Source organism: Salvelinus sp. IW2-2015, unplaced genomic scaffold, assembly GCF_002910315.2.
Source record: "Salvelinus sp. IW2-2015 unplaced genomic scaffold, ASM291031v2 Un_scaffold16521, whole genome shotgun sequence".
In the NCBI taxonomy this organism is placed as follows: Eukaryota; Metazoa; Chordata; class Actinopteri; order Salmoniformes; family Salmonidae; genus Salvelinus; species Salvelinus sp. IW2-2015.
This window is the reverse complement of record NW_019957625.1, coordinates 115,877-122,515: the sequence shown is the minus strand read 5'-3', so window position 1 is coordinate 122,515 and position 6,639 is coordinate 115,877.

Below are 6,639 nucleotides of genomic sequence, written 5' to 3'. Positions count from 1 at the left end.
CCTGTCCAACCAGCTCATCACAGAGGACACTCTGCTTGAAGTGGCTGAAGTGGAGGACCATGATGATGCCGATGACACGGAAAATGAGTCTTTCTCTACTGCAAAGCCAAAGTTCTCTGCCTGGAAGAGGTTCCTCAACTACCTGAGGAAGAAGACGAGATCTTCCTCAGAGCAGACCCCAGGGTGGAGAACCTGGACCAGGACAGGCTGCTGGATGCCCTACTGGCAGTTGTTTGAACTGTTCTGCAAAAGAAAAAGAAAATGGCATTCTATTTTGCCTTGCACATAATAATAAAAAAAAAAGTGCCCTTTCCCACCTGGACAAAAGAAACACCTACATGAGAATGCTATTCATTGACTACAACTCAGCATTCAACACTATAGTGCCCTCAAAGCTCATCACTAAGCTAAGGACCCTGGGACTAAACACCTCCCTCTGCAACTGGATCCTGGACTTCCTGACAGTCTGCCCCCAGGTGGTAAGGGTAGGTAACAACACATCTGCCACACTGATTCTCAACACGGGCCCCTCATGGGTGCGTGCTCAGTCCCCTCCTGTACTCCCTGTTCACCCATGACTGCATGGCCAAGCACGACTCCAACACCATCATTAAGTTTGCTGATGACACAACAGTGGTAGGCCTGATCACTGACAATGATGAAAGACCTGGCAGTGTGGTGACAGGATAACAACCTCTCCCTCAACATGATCAAGACAAAGAAGATGATTGTGGACTACAGAAAAAGGAGGAACAAGTACACACCTATTCTCATCGACGGTGCTGTAGAGGAGCAGGTTGAGAGCTTCAAATTCCTTGGTGTCCACATCACCAACAAACTAACATGGTCCAAACACACCAAGACAGTCGTGAAGAGAGCCAGACAACGCCTATTCCCTCTCAGGAGACTGAAAAGATTTGGCATGGGTCYTCAGATCCTCAAAAAAGTATACAGCTGCAYCATCGAGAGCATCCTCCTGGTTGCATCATTGCCTGGTATGGCAACCAATCAGCGTCTGACCGCAAGGCACTACAGAGGGTAGTGTGTATGGCCCAGTACATCACTGGGGCCAAGCTTCCTGCCATCCAGGACCTCTATACCAGGCAGTGTCAGAGGAAGGACCTAAAAATTGTCAAAGACTCAAGCCACCCAAGTCATAGACTGTTCTCTCTGCTACCGCACCACAAGAAGTACCGGAGCGCCAAGTCTTGGTCAAAAAAGGTTTCTTAATAGCTTCTACCTCCACGCCATAAGACTCTTGAACAGCTAATCAAATGGCTACCCGGATTATTTGCATTGTCCCCACCCCACCCCCATTTTTACGCTGCTGCTATTCTCTGTTTATTATCCATGCATAGTCACTTTACCTCTACCTACAGTTGAAATCAGAAGTTTACATACACTTAGGTTTGAGTCATTAAAACTTGTTTTTCAACCACTCCACAAATGTCTTGTAAACAAACTATAGTTTTGGCAAGTCAGTTAGGACATCTACTTTGTGCATGACACAAGTAGTTTTTCCAGCAATTGTTTACAGATGTCACGCCCTGGCCTTAGTTATCTTTGTTTTCTTTATTATTTTAGTTAGGTCAGGGTGTGACATGGGGGATGTTTGTGTGTTTTTGTCTAGTCTAGGGTGTTTGTATTGTATAGGGTTTTTTGTAGAGTTCATGGGGTTGTGTTCAGTGTAGGTGTTCATGTAAGTCTATGGTTGCCTGAGTGGTTCTCAATCAGAAACAGCTGTCTATCGTTGTCTCTGATTGGGAGCCATATTTAAGGCAGCCATAGGCATTAGGCAGGTTGTGGGTAATTGTCTATGTTTGACGTTAGTAGCTTGTGTCTGCACTTTCGTTTGTAGCTTCCCGGTTGTTTTTGTTTAGTTTGTATTAGTGTTTCGTGTTCGTTTCATCTTCTCAAATAAATAGAAGATGTATCTATATCAAGCTGCGCCTTGGTCCTCTCTTTCACAGAAAGACGATCGTGACAGACAGCTTATTTCACGTATAATTCACTGTATCACAATTCCAGTGGGTCAGAAGTTTACATACACTAAGTTGACTGTGCCTTTAATAAACAGCTTGGAAAATTCCAGAAAATGATGTCATGAATTTAGAAGCTTCTGATAGGCTACTTGACATAATTTGAGTCAATTGGAGGTGTACCTGTGGATGTATTTCAAGGCCTACCTTCAAACTCAGTGACTCTTTGCTAGACATCATGGGAAAATCAAAAGAAATCAGCCAAGACCTCAGAAAAAAATGGAGACCTCCACAAGCCTGTTTCATCTTTGGGAGCAATTTCCAGACGCTTGAAGGTACCACGTTCATCTGTACAAACAATAGTACGCAAGTATAAACACCATGGGACCACGCAGCCGTCATACCGCTCAGGAGGGAGACGCATTCTGTCTCCTAGGGATGAACATACTTTGGTGCGAAAAGTGCAAATCAATCCCAGAACAACAGCAAAGGACCTTGTGAAGATGCTGGAGGAAACWGGTACAAAAGTATCTATATCCACAGTAAAACAAGTCCTATAATCTACATAACCTGAAAGGCCGCTCAGCAAGGAAGAAACCACTGCTCCAAAACCACCATGAAAAAGCCAGACTACGGTTTGCAACTGAACATGGGGACGAAGATCATACTTTTTGGAGAAATGTCCTCTGGTCTGATGAAACAAAAATAGAACTGTTTGGCCATAAGGACCATCATTATGTTTGGAGGAAAAAGGGGGACGCTTGCAAGCCGAAGAACACCATCCCAAACGTGAAGCACTGGGGTGGCTGCATCATGTTGTGGGGGTGCTTTTCTGCAGGAGGGACTGGTGCACTTCACAAAATAGATGGCATCGTGAGGTAGGAATATTATGTGGATATATTGAAGCAACATCTCAAGACATCAGTAAGGAAGTTAAAGCTTGGTCGCAAATAGGTCTTCCAAATGGACAATGACCCCAAGCATACTTCCAAAGTTGTGGCAAAATGGCTTAAGGACAACAAAGTCAAAGTATTGGAGTGGCCATCACAAAGCCCTGAACTCAATCCTATAGAAAATTTGTGGGCAGAACTGAAAAGCGTGTGCGAGCAAGGAGGCCTACAAACCTGACTCAGTTACACCAGCTCTGTCAGGAGGAATGGGCCAAAATTCACTCAACGTATTTAAACAATTTCAAGGCAATGCTACCAAATATGAATTGAGTKTATGTAAACTTCTGACCCACTGGGAATGTGATGAAAGAAATAAAAGCTGAAATAAATCATTCTCTCTACTATTATTCTGACATTTCACATTCTTAAAATAAAGTGGTGATCCTAACTGACCTAAGACAGGGAATTTTCACTAGGGTTAAATGTCATGAATTGTAAAAAAAACTTAAAAAAACTGAGTTTAAATGTATTTGTCTAAGGTGTATGTAAACTTCCGACTTCAAATGTACATGTACATGTACATATTTCCTCAATTACCTCGACTAACCGGTGACCCTGCAAATCGACGCTGTACCGGAACTCCCTATATATAGCCTCGCTACTGTCATTTTATTGTTGCTCCTTAATTACTTGTTATATTTCAAATAGTATTTTTTTCCTAAAACTGCATTGTTGGTTAAGGGCTTGTAAGTGAACATTTCACTGTAAGGCCTACACATGTTCTATTCGGCGCATGTGACATAACATTTGCTTTGGTTTGATTCACTCAGACTCCTCTGAACAGTGTATGTTGAGATGTGTCTGTTACTTGAACTCTGTGAAGCATTTATTTGGGCAGCAATTTCTGAGGCTGGTAACTCTAATGAACTTATCCTCTGCAGCGGAGGTAACTCTGGGTCTTCTTTTCCTGTGGCGGTCCTCATGAGAGCCAGTTTCATCATAACGCTAGATGGTTTTTGCGACTGCACTTGAAGAAACTTTCAAAGTTGTTTAAATTTTCCGGATTGACTGACCTTCATGTCTTAAAGTAATGATGGACTCTCTCTTTGCTTATTTGAGCTGTTCTTGCCATAATATGGACTTGGTCTTTTACCAAATAGGACTGTCTTCTCAATACCACCCCTACCTTGTCACAACAAGACTGATTGGCTCAAATGCATTAAGAAGAAAAGAAATTCCACAAATTAACTTTTAACAAGGCACACCTGTCAATTGAAATGCATTCCAGGTGACTACCTCATGAAGCTGGTTGAGAGAATGCCAAGAGTGCAACGCTATCATGGCAAAGGGTGGCAACTTTGAAGAATCTCAAATATAAAATATATTTTGATTTGTTTAACACTTTTTTGGTTACTAAATGATTGAATGTGTTATTTCATATTTTTTATGTCTTCACTATTATTCTACAATGTAGAAAATAGAAAAAATAAAGAAAAACCCTTGAATGAGTAAGTGTGTCCATACTTTTGACTGGTACTGTAAGTATTCAGACCATTTACTCAGTACATTGTTGAAGCAGCGATTACAGCCGCGAGTCTTCTTGGGTATGACGCTACAAGCTTGGTACACCTGTGTTTGGGGGAGTTTCTCCCGGTCTTCTCTGCAGATCCTCTCAAGCTCTGTCAGGTTGGATAGGGAGCATCGCTGCACAGGTATTTTCAGGTCTCTCCAGAGATGTTCGATCGGGTTCAAATCCGGGCTCTGGCTGGGCCACTCAAGGAAATTCGTAGACTTGTCCCTAAGTCACTCCTGTGTTGTCCTGGCGTAGGGTTGTTGTCCTGTTGGAAGGYGAACCCTCGCCCCAGTTTGAGGTCCTGAGCCGCTCTGGATCAGGTTTTTATCAAGGATCTCTCTGTACTCTTTGCTCTGTTCATCTTTTTCTCGATCCTGACTAGTCTCCCAGTCCCTGCTGCTGAAAAACATCCCCACAGCATGATGCTGCCACCACCATGCTTCACCATAGGGAAGCAAACTCCAAGCAGGCTTTCATGTGCCTTTTACTGAGGAGGGGCTTCCGTCTGGCCACTCGACCATAAAGACCTGATTGGTGGAATGCTGCTGAGATGGTTGTCCTTCTGGAAGGTTCTCCCATCTCCACAGAGGAACTCTGGGGCTCTGTCAGAGTGACCATCGGGTTCTTGTTCACCTCCCTGACTAAGACCCTTCTCCCCTGATTGCTCAGGTTGGCCGGGCGGCCAGCTCTAGAGAGAGTCTTGTGGGTTCCAAACTTCTTCCATTTAAGAATGATGGAGGCCACTGTGTTCTTGGAGACCTTCAATGCTGCAGAATTTATTTGGTACCCTTACCCAGATCTGTGTCTCAACACAATCCTGTTTTGTACCTCTATGGACAATTCCTTCAACCGCAAGGCATGGTTTTTGCTCTGATATGCGCTGTCAACTGGGGGACCTTATATAGACAGGTATGTCCAATCAATTGAATTTACCACAGTTGGACTCCAATCAAGTTGTAGAAACATCTCAAGGATGATCAATTGAAACAGGATGCACCTGAGCTCAATTTCGAGTCTAATACCAAAGGGTCTGAATACTTTCTGGATGTGCTGTATACATCCCCAGGAAGAATAGGACAGTTTAAAAAAAAAATCTGACAAGCAACCACTTAAATGTGCTAATTTTCACGTTGTCATACATTCTTAGAATGTTTGGGAATTACTTATATTAAGGCATATGTGAAAATTCTATAGCAATATAGAGTGGGAAAGCGGCCGTACATTTGGACAATTAATAGACCACGGCAGTAAATAAAACCGGGAAAAAAACATCTATCTTGTCCAGGACTGGAGTCTACACAGACGGTGCGCTATAGCCAATCAGCGCTACAGTAGAGCTTTATACAAACAAGCCATTTGCCACACGGGCCTGCCATCATTCACTTTGAACTGGACTGTGTGTTTTACCAGGCAGAAATGTAAAAATGTAAACACCACGAGAGTCCTCTTACATTTGGGAACTTTACAGTCCTATTGATCAAATAACCATGACAAGGTAGGCTCGTCTCCCTAGTTATGCACATCAACAACAAGGTCAACATCTATTGCAAGCCAGAACAAGATGAGCTAAAATCTAACGAAGGAACACTAGATAAACCCTCTGAAACTTATTTTTTTATCTATTTGGCCGTCAAAATTGCACTGATAAACGATGGAGAATTCTGGAGCTTGCCACAACAAAGCACCCAAGCTAACTGTCTAGAGTTGGCTAGCTTGATAGCTAGCTACTTCCAGAAACAAATGAGAGAACACCTCATTCTGACCATTTTACTCACCGTAGCAGAGCTGGTTGGGCTGTTTTCAAGTTATCTACAGTAGAGCGTTTTTTTGCCTATGTTTACTGACACTGTCATTTTCAGCAGGTGATGCGCGTTTGTAAATTCATCAGTTGTTCAGTGCTATGTGGAGTATATAGTCAGAGTGAATTTACGAATGCAAGATATATGCTAATTGTATCACAGTATAAGAGTTATTGCTAGCTAACCAAATGACACCTGCATCTCTCGCTGTGTATAGCCACCGAAAAATGATATGAGGGGGGAAAAGTCACACTCACCCACTCCTCCAATGGCATGACATCCTCCTAGCAGCTAGCTAGCAACTCTAGTCTAATGTTAGGCTCTGTGTTTTTAGCTTGCTACATAAATAGATACTCTAGCCTATTAGCCACGTTGACTGACTTGTGATCATTGCCTTT